At 37.9% G+C, this 22,895-nt stretch overlaps 1 protein-coding gene across 2 annotated transcripts in view; it reads left to right on the forward strand.

The window, feature by feature from the left end:
- Window positions 1-22,895, forward strand: part of UNC13C (unc-13 homolog C) — an 839,460-nt gene that overhangs the window by 62,664 nt on the left and 753,901 nt on the right. The gene's annotated exons all lie outside the window — the stretch shown is intronic.

Raw genomic sequence — 22,895 nt, forward strand, 5'->3', positions numbered from 1 at the left:
TTCTAATTTTGTATTTCATTTATAACCATGGTAATATTGACAAGCAGCCTGAATGTTAAGACCTTTATTTTTGAGCACTGGTAAATAGATTAGACCACCATCTGCAAAAGCTTGTGAGAGGTTTACTGTGTTTTTACAAATGACATTTCATAGCAATAGCAAGTAAATTTGTTTTTTTCAAAAAGGATTATAGAGCACAACATTATCTTGGCTTCTTTGATGGCCAATGTAAAAATCTATGTTTATTTTTGCCTATGCTAGAAGTACTTCATATATGGGGATAACTTTCTTAATTTACGAAGTTGACATTTCCCAGGAGACAATATGAAACATATTGCAGTTAAAGGTTTTATATTGTTGTTGACCAGTGATTTGTTAATAACAACTGTGTTTTGATCATTAGTATATCTTCCATTAAGATGGATATTGAATTTTTGATTAAAAATTTTATGTATAGCCTAAAAGTTGTGTTTTTTTTTTAAACAGGCTAACATCAACTCAAAGACTGAAAGGCAGCACCCCCTCCCAACATTTCCACTATGCTTTTTCTATTTTTCTATTCCTTTTATATAAGTGACAAAACTACAAAGGTTCAAACAGTGTTGCAAGTTACTAGCTTCTCCTTATTAGTTTACCCTGTATACCTTTCAGAAATGAAGATCCTTCAACCAAAAAATTAAATACATAGGATTTGTATAAGGTTGAGCAAAATTTATATTTAATTAAAGTACATAAAATATTCTGTTTGTTTCTTGTGTGAAACATAGTGATTTGACATTTGTATACATTGTGAAATGATCACCACAGTAAGTATAGTTGCTATCAGTTATCACACAGAGTCAATATAATATTATTGACTGCATTCCCCATGCTGTACATTACATCCCCATGACTTATTTTATAACTGGAAGTCTGTAACTTTTGATCCTCTTCACCTATTTGTCCTCTTCCAACCACTTTTATTGGGGTTCCCTGATGGCTCAGCTGGTAAAGAATCCACCTGCAATGCAAGAGACCCCGGTTTGATTCCTGGGTCAGGAAGATCTGCTGGAGAAGGGATAGGCTACTCACTCCAGTATTTTGGGGTTTCCCTGGTGGCTCAGCTGATTAAGAATCTGTCTGCAATGTGGGGGACCTGGGTTCAATCCCTGGGTTGGAAAGATCCGCTGGTGAAGGGATTGGCTGCCTGCTCCAGTATCCTGGCCTGGAGAATTTCATGAATCCTGGAGAAGGGAACAGCTACCCACTCCAGTATTCTGGCCTGGAGAATATACAGTCCATGGAATTGCAAAGAGTCGGGCATGACTGAGTGACTTTCACTTTCAACCGCTTTTATCAGACTTATTTCATTTAGCATAATACCCTCAACGTCCAACTATATAATAAATGGCAAAACTTTTCCTTTTTTATGGCTGAGTAATATTACATTGTATATATGTATATCACATCTTCTTTATCCATTTATCTATCTATAGACACTTAGCTTGTTTCCATATTTTGCTATTATAAATAATGCTGCAAGGAATATTGGAGAGCATATATCTTTTAGAGTTAGTGGCTTTTTTTCTTTGGTTAAATACCCAGAATTGGAATTTCTGGATCATATGGTAGATCTACTTTTAATTTTTTGAGAAGCTTTCATACTGTTTTCCATAGTGGCTGTACCCATTTATATTCCTATCAACAGAGCACAAGTGTTCCCTTTTGCCACATCTTTACCCACAGAGTGCCTTTATTTAAACAAAAGGCAAAGGCACAACTGAGTGAAAGCAGTTCTGTGAGAAGCTAAGAAGCTAAGATTATTCCAAAGGACACGGGTGCCAACTGAAAAAGCCTACGAAACTACAAAAATTTGAGTTCCCCTCCCCCCCAAAAAGCAGTATTTGACTATAACCCAAAGTATAAAGCAAATATCTCTGAGTTCATACTGACAAAAGGAAATGATTGAATCATAAGTGTGGTGGGTGGTGGGAGATAAATCTCCATGAAGAAATTTTATAAATCCTTTATGAAGGTACTCTAATTCTCCATTCCTTAAGTACAGTTGTACTTAGTGACTTCTTTCAAAGCATACATTATTTGAAAGAGGAGGAATTAACTTTACAGTGGAGAAAAATAATTAAATGCTATTCAAGCCAGATGGTCACAGTCAGTACCACCAGATATGTCAGTTTGACAGTCTTTACTGTTGGTATGATGTGATGAAACTGATACTTTACCTCTGATTTTCCTCCCCTAAACCCATAACTTTAGTCTGATCATGATAAAAACATCAAACAAATTGCATTGTAGGAGTTTTATGTACCATCTTCTCAATTTTGTAAATATAAACCTGTTACGAAAGAAAGTTTATTTAAAAACTTGAGTGCATTAAAAATGTTCATTATCATCTATAGCCTTATAATCCTTTCTTATTTAGTATGTTTATTTTTCATTCTGCTCTGAACATTATTAAATTGATAATTATAATGCTTCCAAATTCAATTATGTGTAATTGCCCAGCGAACATTTTCATGGATAAAGCTTTTTTTTTTATTATTATTGTTAGGATTATTTCTTTAAGGTATTTCCCTAGAAATGAAATTATTGGGTCAGTAGCTTTTTGACTTTTGATAGATAAATGTAGAAGATTCAGGTATGATCTGATATTGTTTAAATCTCAGTTGATATCACTGAATGCTCATATATTGACAAAATAAAAATAGTTTTCATAAAATATATCTCAGAATTCTTCTAGAAACATAATTAAAATGTATCCCAGCCTAAGTAAGCTGCATTTCTAACTAATAATATGTATAATCCTTTGCAGATGAGTTTTATACTTTCCAGCTGTCTGTGAGATTAGAATGTGTGCAAATAGCTAAAGAATGAACACTGTTTTTTGTGATTCTTAGGAATTATTGATAAGACGGCTTAATCCATCTCTGAATTCATTATATCATTAATATTTCTACCAGTTTTGTAGTATCTATTATAAATTCTTCAAAGGTTTGAGAAGTCACTGTTCTTTTATGAGCACTGAAAGCATCAACTAAGACTTTTAATCAATCTATTGCTTAATCTTAAAGTCCTTAACAAAGATAGAGTTTTAGTAAGACAAAAAATTAAGAAAGTCTGAGTCTGAGGGTGAAGTTGAAGTTGAAGTTGAGGCTATTTAGTGCTGTGTTTTTCAATTTTTAGTACTTCTTTGAAGTTCTTCAGAGCTCTGCAAATATTTTATTTGATTTTTATTTAAAAATACATCTGAAACAAATTAAAATTTTAGTGAGAAAAGCAACATATGAACCTGAATATTCTAATGTCAGATATGACATATTAGTTACCACCATCAAGTTAATTGGAATTGCCAATATGATACTCTTTTGTGCAGTCCCAAGAACAACAATTTTATTGAATATCTTATTGGAGAAGGAGTATCTTATAAAAAAGTTGTTGACTGAAGAATGTAGCTATCATTGTTTCATTTGGTGTTAGATATTTTTACTTAAATGTGAGCAGTATACCTTTACCCATATAGTATAGCCCATACGTGCCAAACCCAATTAAGTGACAGTAAGTCTAGGTCTAATAGTGAATTGTGTCAATGTTTCTTGTAGTTTTAGTACTCACTCTTAGTTGGGTGCTATTTTGCACTTCTGGTTTAGTTTAGTAGATTTCTCTGAGCTTTAATGGATATTTTGTTTTTCAAAAATACCACTTATAGATACTTGTATATGAATTAGTATTTTCTTCCTAATACTGGATACCAGTATGGATATTATTACAGTAATAAATTGGGAGCTGAAGTAGATGTCCAGTTGTATCCTCAAGCAATTTAGCAGACTAATTCCTTCCTAAATTTCTACTCTATCCTCCCTTCTTAAGTGAACCAGTTTCAGGGCAACTGAATATTTTTCAGGGATGGCAGTCATCTGAAAAATACCCGTTTCCCAGCAGCCCTAAAGGTGGGAGGGGTATCTGCTGGGGACTTCTAGGAAGTCTGGTTTTCCTAATATAGACACTATTCAGTGGTCCTTTGCATTTCTTTCTTTCCCATACCTGGAATGTGAATGTGAGATAGCTATCTTGCAGCATGGCCATAAGCATAAAAACTGCACCCTAAGAAACACTGAAGGCACTCGGGACGCCAATGACATCATAAAACTACTCTGCCAGTCCTATAATGCCTACCTCCTACCTTTTTGTTAAATGTGAAAAAAAAAACTTTTATTTAGGAAAGCCAAATAATTAATTTGCTTTGGTTTTTGTTACATGTAACTGTTTAAAAACTGAAAATTGCTAATGGAGTTCAGCCTCCTCTTTTTTGGTAAAAGTAACTGAGACTTAATTTTCCTCCTTCACTTTACACTTTGTCTAACTTTATTTTCCTTCATGGTAAATCAGGTAAAACTGTGTATTTATTGACTGTCCATCTTCCACATTAGAATACAAGTTCCCCAAGGGTAAGAGCTAGATAGCTCTTGTCCATTGCTACATTCCTGGCACCTAGCGCACAGCAGACACACTTGGTGTCCTTTGAATAAATGCATGAATCAATGAGCTCTCACAGGAGTCCAGTAACTAGATTAAGAAAATGTAACATAGGGATTAAAATCCAGTTGTCGATAACCAGCTCAGTAACCCTTCATTGCACTACTGCCTTGGATGCTCTTTTAAGTCACCATAGATAGCCATGATAATTCTGTTCACACCTTGAAAGAGAAACACATTTCAATCCAATTGAATATACTTGCTATGTCGTCAAACTCTTATGGCGTTGCCTCTTCAAGCTTGTCACTCATCTAATGTAATTTTTGACACTTTTCCTGAATTGCCATGACTAGAAGCTCTCCCTTAAAGGGCTCTATACATGATCTGTTTCTTAGAAAATCACAAGACACCTTCACATATTATTCTATTAATAATATGCACAATATTTTTAAAAAAATCAATTTAAGACTTTCCAAATTTATTTTAGGGCTTCCCAGGTGGTGCTAGTGGTAAAGAGCCTGCTTGTCAATGCAGGAGACATAAGAGATGCAGGTTTGACCCCTGGGTCAAGAAGATCCCTAGGAGGGAGATCAGTAGCCTTGCCTGGAGAATCTCATGGGCAGAGGAGCCTGGCAGGCTACAGTCCATGGGATCACAAAGAGTCAGATACAACTAAAGCGACTTAGCACACATAAATTTATTTTCTCTCTGACTATCCTGTCTGTCTTCCTTCTGTGGCTGACCACTACTAAAATCCCAAGGAATTAATGTTGTACTTTGAAAAACTATGAGTCTTGACCATTGTAGTTCTAGTTGGGTATTTTATGTTCTTCAATTTCTTATGATAAAAGCCTTGATGAACATTGGTCTGATGATGAAAATCCTGCTCTGCACAAGTTTTCTTTTTTGGAGATAACTTTTCCAGCTGTGAAATTCATGCTGGTCAGGTCAATATGAGAATTTGTAGATTATTTTCTCCTGCTGGCTCTTACAATCTTAAAAATGTAACCTATTCTTCTTTTACACAAAGCTGATGATCATTATTACCATCATCATTACCATCTTATTCTAATATTAAAACTGCAGTATTATTTTTAGACCAGTCTTGTTTATCTTTTAAACGTGGCCATAATAAAATTATTTTAAATGATTCTTGCCCACAGACACAAATGCACATACAGACACACATGTACTTCCCCCCTACCCCAGTAGCTGCATCTTTGTGCCTTCTTCAAAATAACACTTTCCTAAATTGGCTTGCTGCATGGCAACCTAAAGAGGGAGGTCACCATGGCCTCTTCTGATCCTCTAGTGAAGGGGAAAAGAATAAAAAAGCATCAGCTTACTGAAGGAGCAGAGTGTTGACTGGGCTGTTTTTAAGTTAGCAGGTTTCAGGAATAGACAGTCCATGTATCTTAAGAGAATGGAGAAGCATTTTTTTTTTTTTTTGTAGACCAATAATGACTTAAGAGAGAATTTTGTTCATCTTTAGATGAGCAATTAGGCAAGAATATCCAGGGATTGAAAGAAAGAAAGAAAGGAGTGAAGTCACTCAGTCGTATCCAACTCTTTGTGACCCCATGGTCGGTAGCGACTGGAATGGGTTGTTATTTCCTTATCTTCCCAACCCAGGGATCGATTCCAGGTCTCCTGCATTGCAGGCAGACACTTTACTGCCTGAGCCATTTTCCAGAATATTGTTAGAAGATTATGATTTAATCAGACACATCTGAGTTTTAATCCACTACTCTCCCAAATTCAAAATGTTGATTATCTCAAGGCTCCACTCTTGGCTTTTCTTTGTTCTTTCCTAGAACAGCACATTTAAATATTACCTGATGACTCTTAGGTGCACATCTCCTGAGCATCTCCTGAGTTACAAATCCAAGTGCCTCTTCACACTTACACCTCTCTTTGGAAATCTAATCAGATCAGATCAGTCAATCAGTCGTGTCTGACGCTTTGCGACCCCATGAATCACAGCACGCCAGGCCTCCCTGTCCATCACCAACTCCCGGAGTTCACTAAGACTCACGTCCATTGAGTCAGTGATGCCATCCAGCCATCTCATCCTCTGTCGTCCCCTTCTCCCCTTGCCCCCAATCCCTTCCAGCATCAGAGTCTTTTCCAATGAGTCAACTCTTCGCATGAGGTGGCCAAAGTACTGGAGTTTCAGCTTTAGCATCATTCCTTCCAAAGAAATCCCAGGGCTCATCTCCTTCAGAATATACTGGTTGGATCTCCTTGCAGTCCAAGGAACTCTCAAGAGTCTTCTCCAACACCACAGTTCAAAAGCATCAATTCTTTGGCACTCAGCTTTCTTCATAGTCCAACTCTCACATCCATACATGACCACAGGAAAAACCATAGCCTTGACTAGATGGACCTTTGTTGGCAAAGTAATGTCTCTGCTTTTGAATATGCTATCTAGGTTGGTCATAACTTTCCTTCCAAGGAGTAAGCGTCTTTTAATTTCATGGCTGCAGTCACCATCTGCAGTGATTTTGGAGCCCCAAAAAATAAAGTCTGACACTGTTTCCACTGTTTTCCCATCTATTTGCTATGAAGTGATGGGACCAGATGCATGATCTTCATTTTCTGAATGTTGAGCTTTAAGCCAACTTTTTCACTCTCCACTTTCACTTTCATCAAGAGGCTTTTGAATTCCTCTTCACTTTCTGCCGTAAGGGTGGTGTCATCTGCATATCTGAGGTTATTGATATTTCTCCCAGCAATCTTGATTCCAGCTTTTGCTTCTTCCAGTCCAGCGTTTCTCATGATGTACTCTGCATATAAGTTAAATAAACAGGGTGACAACACACAGCCTTGACGTACTCCTTTTCCTATTTGGAACCAGTCTGTTGTTCCATGTCCAGTTTTAACTGTTACTTTCTGATCTGTATACAAATTTCTCAAGAGGCAGATCAGGTGGTCTGGTATTCCCGTCTCTTTCAGAATTGTCCACAGTTTATTGTGATCCACACAGTCAAAGGCTTTGGCATAGTCAATAAAGCAAAAATAGATGTTTTTTCTGGAACTCTCTTGCTTTTTCCATGATCCAGCGGATGTTGGCAATTTGATCTCTGGTTCCTCTGCCTTTTCTAAAACCAGCTTGAACATCAGGAAGTTCACGGTTCACATATTGCTGGAGCCTGGCTTGGAGAATTTTGAGCATTACTTTACTAGTGTGTGAGTTGAGTGCAATTGTGTGGTAGTTTGAACATTCTTTGACATTGCCTTTCTTTGGGATTGGAATGAAAACTGACCTTTTCCAGTCCTGTGGCCACTGCTGAGTTTTCCAAATTTGCTGGCATATTGAGTGCAGCACTTTCACAGCATCATCTTTCAGGATTTGGACTAGCTCCACTGGAATTCTATCACCTCCACTAGCTTTGTTCGTAGTGATGCTTTCTAAGGCCCACTTAACTTCACATTCCAGGATGTCTGGCTCTAGGTCAGTGATCACACCATCGTGATTATCTGGGTCATGAAGATCTTTTTTGTACAGCTCTTCTGTGTATTCTTGCCATCTCTTCTTAATATCTTCTGCTTCTGTTAGGTCCATTCCATTTCTGTCCTTTATCGAGCCCATTTTTGCATGAAATGTTCCTTTGGTATCTCTGATTGTCTTGGAGAGATCTCTAGTCTTTCCCATTCTGTTGTTTTCCTCTATTTCTTTGCATTGATCGCTGAAGAAGGCTTTCTTATCACTTCTTGCTATTCTTTGGGACTCTGCATTCAGATGTTTATATCTTTCCTTTTCTCCTTTGCTTTTTGCTTCTCTTCTCTTCACAGCTATTTGTAAGGCCTCCCCAGACAGCCATTTTGCTTTTTTGCATTTCTTTTCCATGAGGATGGTCTTGATCCCTGTCTCCTGTACAATGTCACGAACCTCATTCCATAGTTCATCAGGCACTCTATCTATCAGATCTAGGCCCTTAAATCTATTTCTCACTTCCACTGTATAATCATAAGGGATTTGATTTAGGTCATACCTGAATGGTCTAGTGGTTTTCCCTACTTTCTTCAATTTAAGTCTGAATTTGGCAATAAGGAGTTCATGGTCTGAGCCACAGTCAGCTCCTGGTCTTGTTTTTGCTGATTGTATACAGCTTCTCCGTCTTTGGCTGCAAAGAATATAATCAATCTGATTTCAGTGTTGACCATCTGGTGATGTCCATGTATAGAGTCTTCTCTTGTATTGTTGGAAGAGGGTGTTTGTTATGACCAGTGCATTTTCTTGGCAAAACTCTATTAGTCTTTGCCCTGCTTCATTCTGTATTCCAAGGCCAAATTTGCCTGTTACTCCAGGTGTTTCTTGACTTCCTACTTTTGCATTCCAGTCCCCTATATAGAAAAGGACATCTTTTTTGGGTGTTAGTTCTAAAAGGTCTTGTAGGTCTTCATAGAACCATTCAACTTCAGCTTCTTCAGCATTACTGGTTAGGGCATAGACTTGGATTACTGTGATATTGAATGGTTTGCCTTGGAAACAAACAGAGATCATTCTGTAGTTTTTGACATTGCATCCAAGTACTGCATTTCGGAATCTTTTGTTGACCATGATGGCCACTCCATTTCTAATATAGAAATCTAATAGAGAAGTCTAATTTAAGATTTTCTAAACAGAAGTCTTAATTTCTATGGCCTGCTTTCTCCTAACTTTCACCATGTCAGGAGGGGCCAAACCCAGTTGCTCAGGAGATCAACCAATCAAAACGTTGACTTCCTTTTTTTCCTTCTGTTCCATATGCAATTCATCAATGAATCCTATTGATACTTCCTCCAAAATATGTTCAAATCTGACACCTAAAACCATTTGCACTGATAAGTCCCAATCTAAGCCACTTTTGTTTCTCTTCTGGGCTATTACAACAATCTTTATACGGGTCTCCTTTGTCCATCTTTGTCCTCCCACGGTACATTTTCCTAATAGCCAAATGTGTGAATGCCATTATATCACTGTCCAGCCTAAGACTCTGCAGTGCCTTCACAGGTCAGTGAGTAGAATGTCCAAGTTCCTACCATGATTTGTAAGTCTCTACATGATTCTCTGACCATATCTCCTATCATTATTCCTGTTGTTCACTACATTTCTGCAACCTTGGGTCCTTTTATTTTTGGTTCCTTAAACACACCATGCTTATTTCCTCCTGAGGCCTTTGCACTTCTTATTTCCTCTGTAACAGTCTTATTTTCATCACAGACTACTCAGATCAATGTCACTTCTCAGAGAGTTCTCTTCTGATCATCTTAAGAGCAGTAGGATTTTGTGTATACAAAATCACTCCACTGTTTTGCATTTCTGCACTTCTACACATATTTGCTACCTACCTGCCTATATCCACTGTGTATATCTTTGAGGTCAAGGAATTTGATTACCAAGCCTAAGAAAGAACCTCTCATAATAAGTGCTCTGTAAGAACTTGTTGACTGTCTGAATAATATGAATCGTTACAAACACTTTATTGTCAACTTTGTCTCTAATCTCTTCTTTCAAATCACTTTCCTTCAACCTTAAGCTTCATGAAACATTAACTTCTTGTGTTCAAGAGCACATAATAGATTTCTCAGAGAATAAATTTCCAAACTCCTCTTCCTGAAATTTCAAGACACTAATTTTCTTAACCTACTCTTCATGAACATTTTCACCCATGAATTTTTAAACTTTTTATCCCAAGTGAATCCTGGGCTGGAAGACTGAGTTCCATGTCCCTGAGAAAGTCTCTTTGTGGTCTCCTGTCTTTGCTGTATCTATCCAACTATAAATTCTCACCCAGTTCCACAGGGTTCAACTTCCCCTCCCCTACTGAGCACTATTCCCGCCTATAGAAAGCTCTTCTGATACATATATCTCTTATTTTTATATTGTTATCAGATTATATAATATATCCTTATACTATTTTATTTATGTGTAGATTAACCCCCTGAAAGACTGAATCTGAATATAAGGGAGCCTTCTCCATGTGGCTCAGTGGTAAGGAATCTGCCCGCCAATGCAGGAGCTGTAGGAGATACAGGTTCAATCCATGAGTCAGGAAGATTCACTGGAAGAGGAAATGGCAATCCACTCTAGTATTCGTGCCTGGAAAATCCCATGCCCAGAGGAGCCTGGAGGACTACAATCCATGGGGTCACAAAGAGTTGGACATGACTGAGCAATTGAGTATGCACATCTATGTCCTAGCATGATGTTCCACAAATAGTTTATCTATTTAATTCTGATTTTACTATACATGTTATCTGAAAAACATTTATTTACTGTTAATTCCTACTTATTGCAAAAAATATAAAAAAGCAAGAGTGATAACAAAAGGCAACTAGTATTTGATTTCATTGTTAGGAAAATAATAGGGATGGTGGTGAGGGTTATGCATAACTGCAGTCACATAACTCACCTAAGGAGGGCGACCACAGCACATGTCCAGGGAATTATGGCTTAACAGTGGAAGCCCACTCTTCATTGGACCTGATTTTCCTTTTTCCAAGGAAGACCAGAAATATATATCTTTTATGTTGAAATACCCGATTCTTAAAAGTTCAACATATCTGAGGCCCATATCTATAAACTTTATTTTGTAATTTTGCAATGTTAACTCAAAAAATGTTCTGTGTTGTCAATAACTGAGTTCCAGGAATCTGCACTTCATTCCCCCAACTTAATCTTCATTCATTTGCACTTGGCAAATATTTCTTTTTCTCCTTTCTAACACTAGTCTTAATAATTTACCAAAGATATTTTAAACATTTAGTATGTGTCTTCTGATAACAAAAGTAACATATACCCTTAAAAGAAACTTGGAAAATACTGGAAATTTTCTTTACATAAGAATGTAAGAATAATTCTTCTATACAGTGTTATCATTTTTACATATTTTCTTCAATTAGTCTATGGTATATTCAGTTAACATAATAAAGTCATTGAGTTTAGTTTTTATAAAAGAAATTCTCCATTAAATTAAAAATTCTTGGTAAGCATTATTCTAACATCTGCATAAGTTTCTATTGCTTGGATTCACCATAATTTATTTAGCCCCTTCTCTATTGTTGGACAATTATGTTGTTTGCAGTGTTTCCCCCATAATGAATAATGTTGCAGGGAACAGTTTTGTACATAAAGGTTCATCTATATCTTTGAATTATTTTCTTAGAAATGAAGTCAATAGATTCAAATATATATAAATATTTTTAAGGTCATGTTGATTTCTAAAAATACTTTGCCAAATTATAATGCTGCCAGCAATATGAAATTATATGTTTTATTGCATCCAGAACATTTGGATATTCTCATTAAAAAATATTTTAAGGTACTTGGTAATTCCATGTTTCTCTCCTCTCAGGTCTTTTCTCTTGTCACTGACTTATCTCCACATATGATTTTTGTTCCTTTTTAAAGTGAAAATTGGGATTTCTGCCCATCTACCTACAAAATTATCCATAACCAGGCTCATTCTTATTCCTCCCCACTTGCCTCAGGAAAAGAAATTACCTTTTCAATTTAGTTGAATACCTCCACTTGTCCTTTATTTCTCATCTCTTTTTATATTCTCCAAGATCATACTCTCTTAGCCACACTCCTGTCTTCAATATTTGCAATATCTTGAAAAAAATATATCAGTATATTCAATCTCTCTCTTTTGGTTCTTTCTTTTTCGCTTATAACAGTTATCAATTTTGTTTTCTTAAATATTGTTCATTCTAGTTTTTTTTTTTTTTTAACTTTACACTATTGTATTGGTTTTGCCAAATATCGAAATGAATCTGCCACAGGTATACATGTGTTCCCCATCCTGAACCCTCCTCCCTCCTGCCTCCCCATACCATCCCTCTGGGTCATCCCAGTGCACCAGCCCCAAGCATCCAGTATCGTGCATCGAACCTGGACTGGTGACTCATTCCATATATGATATTATACATATTTCAATGCCATTCTCCCAAATCATCCCACCCTCTCCCTCTCCCACAGAGTCCAAAAGACTGTTCCTTCTAGTTTTTCCTTTTAGTTATACTCTTATTTCTCGACTTCCTTTTATATCCAAGTTCCTTTGAAAGAGTGGTCTTAATGCCCAAACTTAACTTTCTCCACTTCCCGCCTTCTCTTGGGCACCAGTCTTTCCCAGCATCAGTCTTTTCCAGTGAGTTGGCTCTTCACATCAAGTGGCCAGACCATTGGAGCTTCAGGTTCAGCATCAGTCCTTCCAAAGAATAGAGTTGATTGCCTTTAGGATTCTCCAGCACCACAGTTTGAAAGCATCAGTTATTTGGCACTCAGCCTTCTTTCTGGTTCAACTCTCAAATCCCTACATGACAGCTGGAAAGACCACAGCTTTGACTATTTGGACCTTTGTCAGCAAAGTGGTGTCTCTCCTTTTTAATAGATGGTCTAGGTTTGTCATAGCTTGTCTTCCAAAGTGCAAGTGTCTTTTAATTTCATGGTGGTAGTCATCACCCACAGTGATTTTGGAGCCCAAGAAAATAAAGTCTGTCACTGTTTCCATTCTTCCCCATCTATTTGCCATGAAGTGATGGGACCAAGAGACCAAATGCAATGACAGATGAGGACCAGAAAATGGTTGAAACTCACAAGTATGATTTATTTATTCAACTTATATCAAATACTTCCTACATGCTAAGTACAGGCAATCCAGTGTCTCAAGGTGCAGGTGTAGATAATTCATTGTCAGTACTAGAAGAAATAAGACGTTTGTAGTTACAGAAACCAAGGCAGAAACAGAATGGTCTAGGGTCTCCAGGTAATTTAGGGGGACAAGGATGCATGTTGACTATAGCCTAAATGTATCCCAGTGTCAACAGCAGCAGGAAGGCAACTGAAACTCATTTTGGAATAATACAAATATGAAGGAAGGAAATAATGGTGTAAGAGGTATACTAGGAGAGATAGGAGGGAAATTCAGAAGCAGCAGAAGCTTCGAAGGTGGCAGTGATGAAGCTAGACTGGTGGGACAAGTGTCCTAATAAGAGTATCTTTGAAAGATGCCAATGGAATCACATAGTTAATCCAAAGTTTTACTCTTTTTGAAATAAATAGAAGATAATGCTGATGTAATCAATTGTTTGCCTAAAAATATTCTCTAATACAGAAGATAAAGTCTTCATAAGAAATTCAAATGTTATGTTGATATGTAGATATTAGTCTCTATTTTAAAACTCTAAAGCTAATGCAAATTGGATGACATCAGATCAACTCAGACTTCAAGATTGCCTTGACCTCAGCAGATGTAAGATGTTAGAATTTCCTGGTATAAATAAAAGGGTCCAGACATATTGTTCTACATCACTAGATTTTTTTCATGGTGCCTATTGAGATAAATCAGAAGCACATCCATCACATGTCACTTGGAATATTTCAGAGTACATTCTCTCAAGAGAAAATAATTTCCATTCTAATTAAGTTTCCAGAATTTGAAATCCATCCAGAGCAAGACCATTTCGATCCTAGTCACTGTGATGATACCTCCATGTGAAACTGGATAAGCACAAGGCTGACCAGATAAATTTGCCTTTCTTCAATCCTATCAGTTCAGTTCAGTTCAGTTGCTCAGTCATGTCCGACTCTTTCAGTTCAGTTCAGTTCAGTCGCTCAGTCGTGTCCGACTCTTTGAGACCCCATGAATCGCAGCACGCCAGGCCTCCCTGTCCATCACCAACTCTCGGAGTTCACTCAGACTCACGTCCATTGAGTCAGTGATGCCATCCAGCGATCTCATCCTCTGTCGGATTCTGCCTTCTCCTGCCCCCAATCCCTCCCAGCATCAGAGTCTTTTCCAATGAGTCAACTCTTTGCATGAGGTGCCCAAAGTACTGGAGTTTCAGCTTTAGCATCATTCCTTCCAAAGAAATCCCAGGGCTGATCTCCTTCAGAATGGACTGGTTGGATCTCCTTGTAGTCCCAGGGACTCTCAAGAGTCTTCTCCAACACCACAGTTCAAAAGCATCAATTCTTCGGCGCTCAGCCTTCTTCACAGTCCAACTCTCACATCCATACATGACCACAGGAAAAACCATAGCCTTGACTAGATGGACCTTTGTTGGCAAAGTAATGTCTCTGCTTTTGAATATGCTATCTAGGTTGGTCATAACTTTCCTTCCAAGGAGTAAGCGTCTTTTAATTTCATGGCTGCAGTCACCATCTGCAGTGATTTTGGAGCCCAAAAAATAAAGTCTGACACTGCTTCCACTGTTTCCCCATCTATTTCCCATGAAGTGATGGGACCAGATGTCATGATCTTCGTTTTCTGAATGTTGAGTTTTAAGCCAACTTTTTCACTCTCCTCTTTCACCTTCGTCAAGAGGCTTTTTAGTTCCTCTTCACTTTCTGCCATAAGGGTGGTGTCATCTGCATAGCAATCCTATCACCCTCAGCCAAATCAACTGTATGGCAATCCTTATCCATCTCCAATCTTGTCTACTACTCAGTCCACACTATTGCCCAGGGACTTTCTCTAGCAATGTTCCGTAGCCTGAGGGCAGGCAAAGGAAAACAGGCTGTAGGCATGATCTGGTATTAGAAAACTGGAAGTGGGGGAGCTGTGTCATGGCTGGGTCACACATAAAATCATATGTTCAGCCTAACTGACTGCGAATGAGCCGGGATTTAGTGACCAACGACCTCACTGAGAGCTGTCTTGGTGGTCATGGTCATGAAAGAAAAGGGAGATAATGAAGTTTCCACCTAAGATAGGGAGTGCTTAGTATAGATCTTGGAAGCACATAAAAAAAGAAAGATAATACAAAATAGAGACAGTATTGTGCTGGGACATAAAAAGGTTAAAAATGAATCTCAGTAGTTTGCTCACATGAATATCTACATACCTAAGAATTCTTGATTGGTTGGCTGGCTGGTTGATTGGTTTATTTGACTAATGAAAGCCAGAGAATAGCAATTTTTAAATCTTAAAGACCTAATAAGGAGACCTTTGGTTGGGGGATTAAGCAGGACAATTAAACTTTCACTCCAGGACATTGACTCTTGAGTCAACTGATTCAAGGACCTAAATGGTCATCAATGCTTCTTATGAGACAGGATTTTTGTCTGTTCTTCTCTTTTTCAACCAAGAACCTCAGAGCTGATTTGTCTTCTCCTTTATTCAAAGCCTGTTTCTGAACTTCTTATCAAGTATATGAACTAATCAATATACTCCATTAATGTCATTATTTTTAACTTAAGGTGTATTTCTGTTTTTGCAATAAAAGAACTCCTGAGATTTGAAAGGTTGTTGTTGAATCACGCAAATACACCAGGATTCTTGGCCCCCGGAGGAGAAGAATTCAATCCGGGGCCAGAGACGAGGCTTGATCGCTCAGAGCTTTTGTGTAATAAAGTTTTATTGAAGTATAAAGGAGATAGAGAAAGCTTCTGACATAGGCATCAGAAGGGGGCAGAAAGAGTACCCCCCTGCTAGTCTTTAGCTGGATGTTATATAGTCACTAGCAGTCTGTTAATGAAAGAAAGGAATGTCTTAAAATTCAGAATGGCACCAGGCCCCTCACCCATAAGATGCATTTTGGGATAAATGGTTTATCCTGGGCCATAAAATGATTAACTTGAATCTTGAAGAAGGGCAAACCACCATACAAATAGTTTCATTTACATAGATTAGGGGAACAATATCCATACTGGTTTGTCAAGTAGGTTCTGGGCCAAGAGGTGGAACCGACTTGGAGACAGAGTTTGGGGTAAAGGCATAGTACATTAGCATAGCTTAAGACAAACATTTCCATAAGAAAAAGGCATTGGTTATCTCTAGACTCGAGAATAGCTAACTTCAGGCGAAACCGGGTGTCATTATGGCAACACAGTATTTTAAGAGAAACCTCCCTTTAAATTTGTATAGAGAAGGAAAAAATATTGCTAGTTTGTTTCCTCCTGCCGCTTAAGAGAGATAAAAATGTCTGACACTTGCAGGCTATTTCCTCTATTTGGAGACCCCTGGCCTTCCTGCCTGTTACCCTCTCAGATTGGGCAGTATCTATTTACTGATGTGAACAGTACATGATTTTGCCTATTTATTGATCTTGCCTATTTATTGATTTTTGCCTATTTATACACACACACACACACACACAATGCTTTCAAAGGAAATAACATATTTAACTTTTGTAATAATATTTGTAATAAAAGATCAGCATTGAACAGACAAATAGATAACACCTAAAATGGGGGAGAAAGCTATGTAGGATTAGTTCTACTTCAAATTTGCCTCAGAACTTGTTGGGGATCTTGATCAAGTTACTTAATCTCTTTATCTGGACCAATTTTTTCATCTGTTACATGGGGATAATAATAGCTCTGGCAAAAGTAACTGTAATCATTAACTGAGGTGATGCAGGGGAAAGTGTTTGGCACACAACTTTGCTCATGGTTAGAATTCTGTAAATACTCATCATTTATTATTATCCGAATAAGCAGTCAGGTCTTTCTCCTTTACCAAAGAGCAGACATTATATCTATCTTCTTTACCCCTGAATCTCTAGTCCTAAGCATGATGCTCATATAGATGATGCTCAATAATACTTGTTGAATAAATGGGTAAAATAAAAGCAAAATGATAAATGGAGCCATTAGAGATTATATCACCCTTATCATTCAGTTTGTTTCTGATTTTGTTCTATCAGAACTAAGAACTTTCTAATTTTCATAGATCACGTTTTTCATTATTTATTTATTTATTTTGGGGCCCGTTGGGTCATCGTTGCTGTATGTGGGCTTTCTCTGGTTGCAGCAAGCCGGGACTGCTCTTCATTGCAGCGCTCAGGCTTCTTACTGCAGTAGCTTTTCTTGTTGTGGAGCGTGAGCTCTAGGCACAAGGACTTCAGTAGCCGCAGCGCACGGCTCAGGAGTTGTGGCTCGTGGGCTCTAGAGCGTGGACTCTGAAGTTGTGGGCTTAGTTGCTCTGTGATATGTGAAATATTGCCTGACCAGGGGTCGAACCCCTGTCCTCTGCACTGGCAGTTGGATTCCTATCGACTGGACCACCAGGGAAGTCTGGCAACATTTTAAAAAATATAGGTATCTTCAAGTTTTAGGATTTGTTTCAATTACACTGAAATATTTGAAGCAGAACTAGGAGGATGTTTTTCCTTTATGTAGTTGACTGTTCTGTTACCTGATGGCATTTCTTATCATAGGGTAAATACAGGAAGGTCCTTGGCAACATACTCTGTGTTTAGTGTCAGGTGTGCACTCATTATTGACGAGCCTTGTATCAAGGATACTCTGGTATCCTTGTCGCTGGAGTTTTTTTTTTCCTAGTGCCCTTGTCTGCCTTCTTTGTACCCTGCCAAGCTTGCAGAGACCTGCATTTAAAAGAGACTTAGGCAGTACTATGGAGAAGGCGATGGCACCCGACTCCAGTACTCTTGCCTGGAAAATCCCATGGACGGAGGAGCCTGGTGGGCTGCAGTCCATGAGGTCGCGAAGAGTTGGACACGACTGAGTGACTTCCCTTTTACTTTTTTCACTTTCATGCATTGGAGAAGGAAATGGAAACCCACTCCAGTGTTCTTGCCTGGAGAATCCCAGGGACAGGGGAGCCTGGTGGGCTGCCGTCTATGGGGTCACACAGTCGGACACGACTGAAGTGACTTAGCAGTAGGCAGTATTGGAAAGCTTCTATTTAATGGTACACACAGAAGTTCAAATACACACTTAATAGTAGAAACTTGATTCTAAGGGTCACAACAAAAAGTGATCAGGTTAGCAGTGCATGACCCAGTGGGGCAAATCCACTGTGTTAAAAATGTAGAATAAAACATTTGATTTTATACATGTTTTAAAAAATTCATATTTTAAAATACTTAATATTTTTAAAGCATTACAACACAAATTGATTTTAGAACAGTAAAAATACAGTAGCAAAATAGGGAAATGTTAGACAATTTTATCATTAACCAAACAGTACTAATAATAAGTTTAATCCATGGGAAACACTTCTGTATCCATACATAAAGGTTTTTTTGAAAACTCATAAGGTGTGTGAAAATTCAAACACTCAAGGAGAGTTCATTGTAAAGTAGATTTCTCCTCTTGCTTCCTGAGTGGCCAAATCTCACTCCTCAGAGGAAACTGCCATTACTAGTACTGTTTGCATTCTTATAGGAATACCTAATGAATATAAGCATATTTATGTGTATATCTTTTAAAAATTGTATATAAGAACATTTTCTGCACTGTCCTTATTTTTTTAAACCACTTTATCTTGGAAATCTTATTCACTATCAACACATATTAAATTATGGATCTAGCCCTAAACTATGCATCCAAATTTAGTGGAAACTCTGCAGCACCAGGACATGATTTTAGTGCTGATAGAGTCTAACTCCCCCATTTTGTGGTGGGAAGATGATTCAAGGAGGTAATGTGAAAATGAGACTGTGACAGAGAAGGGAAACTGTTTCTCAATCCTCTGACTCTGTGTTATACCTAGGGGTTGTTGTTGTTGCTTAATTGCTAAGTCATGTCTCTGCCACCCAATGGACTGTGGCCCACCAGGCTCCTCTGTCCTTGTATTTCCCAGGCAAGAATGCTGGAGTGGGTAGCCATCTCCTTCTTTGAGGGAGCTTCCCAACCCAAGTATTGAACCCACATCTCCTGCATTGACAGGTGGATTCTTTACCACTGAAAAGTGGTATGCCTGGAAAGTTAACAGAAATCCTCGATTTCCTTCTAGGTGAAATATTGAAAGAAAAGAGAAAAAGATTACAAAATAGTAACTATGGTCAGTCAGTCAGTGTATTCAATTGAGAAAGGTTTAGAGGCCCTTTGCTAAAAGTTTTGGCTGACACAATTTTTAGTTCTGATTCAGTTACTGATTAGAAACCTGGGGCAGATATGTAGAGGCCTTGGAAATTAGATGCTGCTACAATTACTAGCTTTCTGTCTGCCAGCAAAAGGGAGAGGGCCCCCTGCCCCCTCCTCTAACCCCACAGGGGACTGAGCCCAAGTGAAGCCAGGCCCATTCCACAGAGGCTTGTTCAGTTCTGAGCCTGAGCCCTGGGGCCCAGTTCAGCCCAGCGCACCAGTCTGAGCTCCTGGGGCAGTTTTCACAGAAATGTTCTACCTAATTAGGCAAAATATTTTACAAACTAAAAAATCTGTGGGGATATTGCTTTATCAAACACATCGAAGAGACAATAATTTTCTATATTTACATTTTTAACACCTGACTTTCTCCTGGGGAAAATCAATTCATCCTGATCTATGTTGTAATTTCTAGCTTTTAGATAGAATTAGCTAACCATCTAACTGCTTCTAACAAAGTAACCACACGTCTCTATGTGAACTTTTCTTGGTATCTTTAGCAAAGCACCATTTAAGTTTACATATAATTCTGAACTTGCAGGCACAGTGTCTTTCCAATAGAGTGCTATAGTTCATTCTAGCTAGGATTTTAATATATTGAACATATCTGATGAAGACAATGGATCCTGACTTTGAATTCATTCTGTAAATATATTGATACTTGGCATCAGTCTCTGTGCTGGGATTAGGATACGCAGAGTGGTTGGGTAGACTGAATGATTAATATAATAAAGTTTCTACCCCAAGGAGCACACGCTAAAGCAAAGATTTCAACCCATGAATAATAACCTATAATACAAAGAGAACACCCTTTATTTCTTAAGCTTACTGGGTTTTAAAAGAAGAGTACAATAACCATACTATTAAGGAGACAGGTCTTAGGGATTATAGAGGCCTAAAGAGAAATTCTGAGGCATATGTGAGCCTTATCCCAAAATCTAGTAGATTCAGGGAAAATTAGAGGAAAATAGAGCAGCATATTTATTAAACAAATGGAGAAGAAATACATTTTTATATCAAGTAATGAAAAGCACATAATAATTGAAAACATTTACAAATGAGACTACTAACCATAATTTTTTAAAGTTTTCACTTACATGTATAAAATTTTCAAACAATCAAAGAAGAATACAAACTAAACACTGGGAAAATATTGTAGAAACTATGAGCAACAAAGTTTTTAATATTTCTTAAGGTGTTCATATAAATAAAAAGCCATAAAATGGAAAACAGATTTAAGTGAATATTTCAGATGAGGAATATAATTAAAAACAATATTTGAAAACCATGTTAAATTTCACTAGCAAGCAAAATAATACAAATTGAACAACAAGGTTGAATCATAACTTTCTTATTACATCAGCAAAAATTTTAAAATAATATAAATCAATGTTCAAACTACCATACAATTGCATCATCTCACACTTGAGCAAAGTAATGCTTAAACTTCTCCAAGGTAGGCTTCAACAGTACATGAACCAACAACTTCCACATGTTCAAGCTGGATTTAGAAAAGGCAGAGGAACCAGAGATCAAATTGCTAACAACTGTTGTATCATAGAAAAAGCAAGGGAATTCTAGAAAAACATCTGCTTCATCATCTACATTAAAACCTCTGACTGTGTGGATCACAACAAACTGTGGAAAATTCTCCAAGAGATAGGAATACCAGACCACCTCATCTGCTTCCTGAGAAACCTGTATGCAGGTCAAGAAGCAACATTTAGAAATGGACATGAAATAACAGACTGGTTCCAAATTGGGAAATGAGTACATCAAGGCTATATATTGTCACCCTGCTTATTTAACTTAGATGCAGAGTATATCATGCAAAATGCTGGGCTGGATGAAGCACAAGCTGGAATCAAGATTGCCAGGAGAAATATCAATAACCTCAGATACGCAGATGATGCCACCCTTATAGCAGAAATCAAAGAGGAACTAAAGAGCCTCTTGATGAAAGTGAAAGAGGAGAGTGAAAAGCTGGCTTAAAACTCAACATTCAGAAAACAAAGATCATGGCATCTGGTCCCATCACTTTATGGCAAATAGATGGGGAAACAATGGAAACAGTGACAGACTTTATTTTCTTTGGCTCCAAAATCACTTCAGATGGTGACTGCAGCTGTGAAATGAAAAGACACTTCCTCCTTGGAAGAAAAACTATGACCAACCTAGACAGCATATTAAAAACCAGAGGCTTTCCTTTGCTGACAAAGGTCCATCTAGTCAAAGTTAGGGTTTCTCAGTAGTCATGTATACATGTGAAAGTTGGACCATAAAGAAAGCTGAACTCTGAAGTATTGATGCTTTTGAACTGTGGTGTTGGAGAAGACTCTTGAGAGTCCTTGGACTGCAAGGAGATCTAACCAGTCCATCCGAAAGGAAATCAGTGCTGTATATTCATTGGAAGGACTGATGCTGAAGCTCCAATACTTTGGCCACCTGATGTGAAGAGCTGACTCATTGGAAAAGACTCTGATGCAGGGAAAGATTGAAGGCAGGAGGAGAAGGGGACAACAGAGGATGAGATGGTTGGATGGCATCACTGACGCAATGAACATGAGTTTGAGCAAGCTATGGGAGTTGGTGATGGACAGGAAAGCCTGGCGTGCTGCAGTCCATAGGGTCGCAGAGTGGGACATGACTGAGTGGCTGAACTGAACTGAAATCAATAGTTTTACACTGTAGCACATTAACTATTTTTGAATGAATAGATAAATAAAGAGACTGATGAATATTAGAGGAAATACAAGATGAAAATTCTTTTTTACTATGTTTGAAATCTACACATAAAAATAAAGGCATATCTCTGAAAAATACTGATGGAACAATATCCATGGCTCTTCATCTCAATTTCCTTATCCGTAACATTAAGAAAAAAGAATGCATTAATTTCAGTATTCCTTCCTTTTATTGAAATTATCTTTCCAAGTTTAATTTTGCCCCCAAATTTCAGTATTACTCATACTTTTAAAATAAAAACCTATAAAATAAGGGCTTTAGAATAAACAACTTATAAATTAGATGTAAGAAAGAAGCAGTAGAGCGGGGTAGCCTGAGTTCAGTACTAGTTACCATTCAGGGAACAGTAGATGAGCTGGCAGCCGAGGACAGAGACCTCCAGAATAGCTTGTTATGGTCCATGCCTGGGGTTGGAGGGTGGATTAGGAAAGCCCACCTTAAGAATACAACCCAAGTCACAGCCTGATGGCTAGGAGTTCAGGTCAGTTGAAGGTGGGACAAAATGATATATCTGAAAAGGACAACTTGAACAATGAGAATCCAGTTATGACACTCTGTACATTCTGTACTTGAATCTAAATAGTCAGCTGACCTGAAATAGAAAGGATTGAGGGTATGTAACAGTGAGGAAGTGTTTCAGGAGGATGAGAGGATGGTCATGTCCCAGGTCTCCAGAGGGTTGCAGGGTTGAACCACCAAGTGAGGGTCCTTGGCTTTGCACAGAAAAGAATTTAAGAGCCAGCCATCATAAAGTGCAGGCTTCCTAGGTGGCATAATTGGTAAAGAACCCCACCTTCGCTAATGCAAGAGATACAAGAGACATGGGTTCAATCCCTGGGTTGGAAAGATCCGCTGGAAT

Source organism: Bos grunniens, chromosome 10, assembly GCF_055505025.1.
Source record: "Bos grunniens cultivar Pamir isolate PY7600 chromosome 10, Bosgru_T2T1.0, whole genome shotgun sequence".
NCBI classification, from domain to species: domain Eukaryota; kingdom Metazoa; phylum Chordata; class Mammalia; order Artiodactyla; family Bovidae; genus Bos; species Bos grunniens.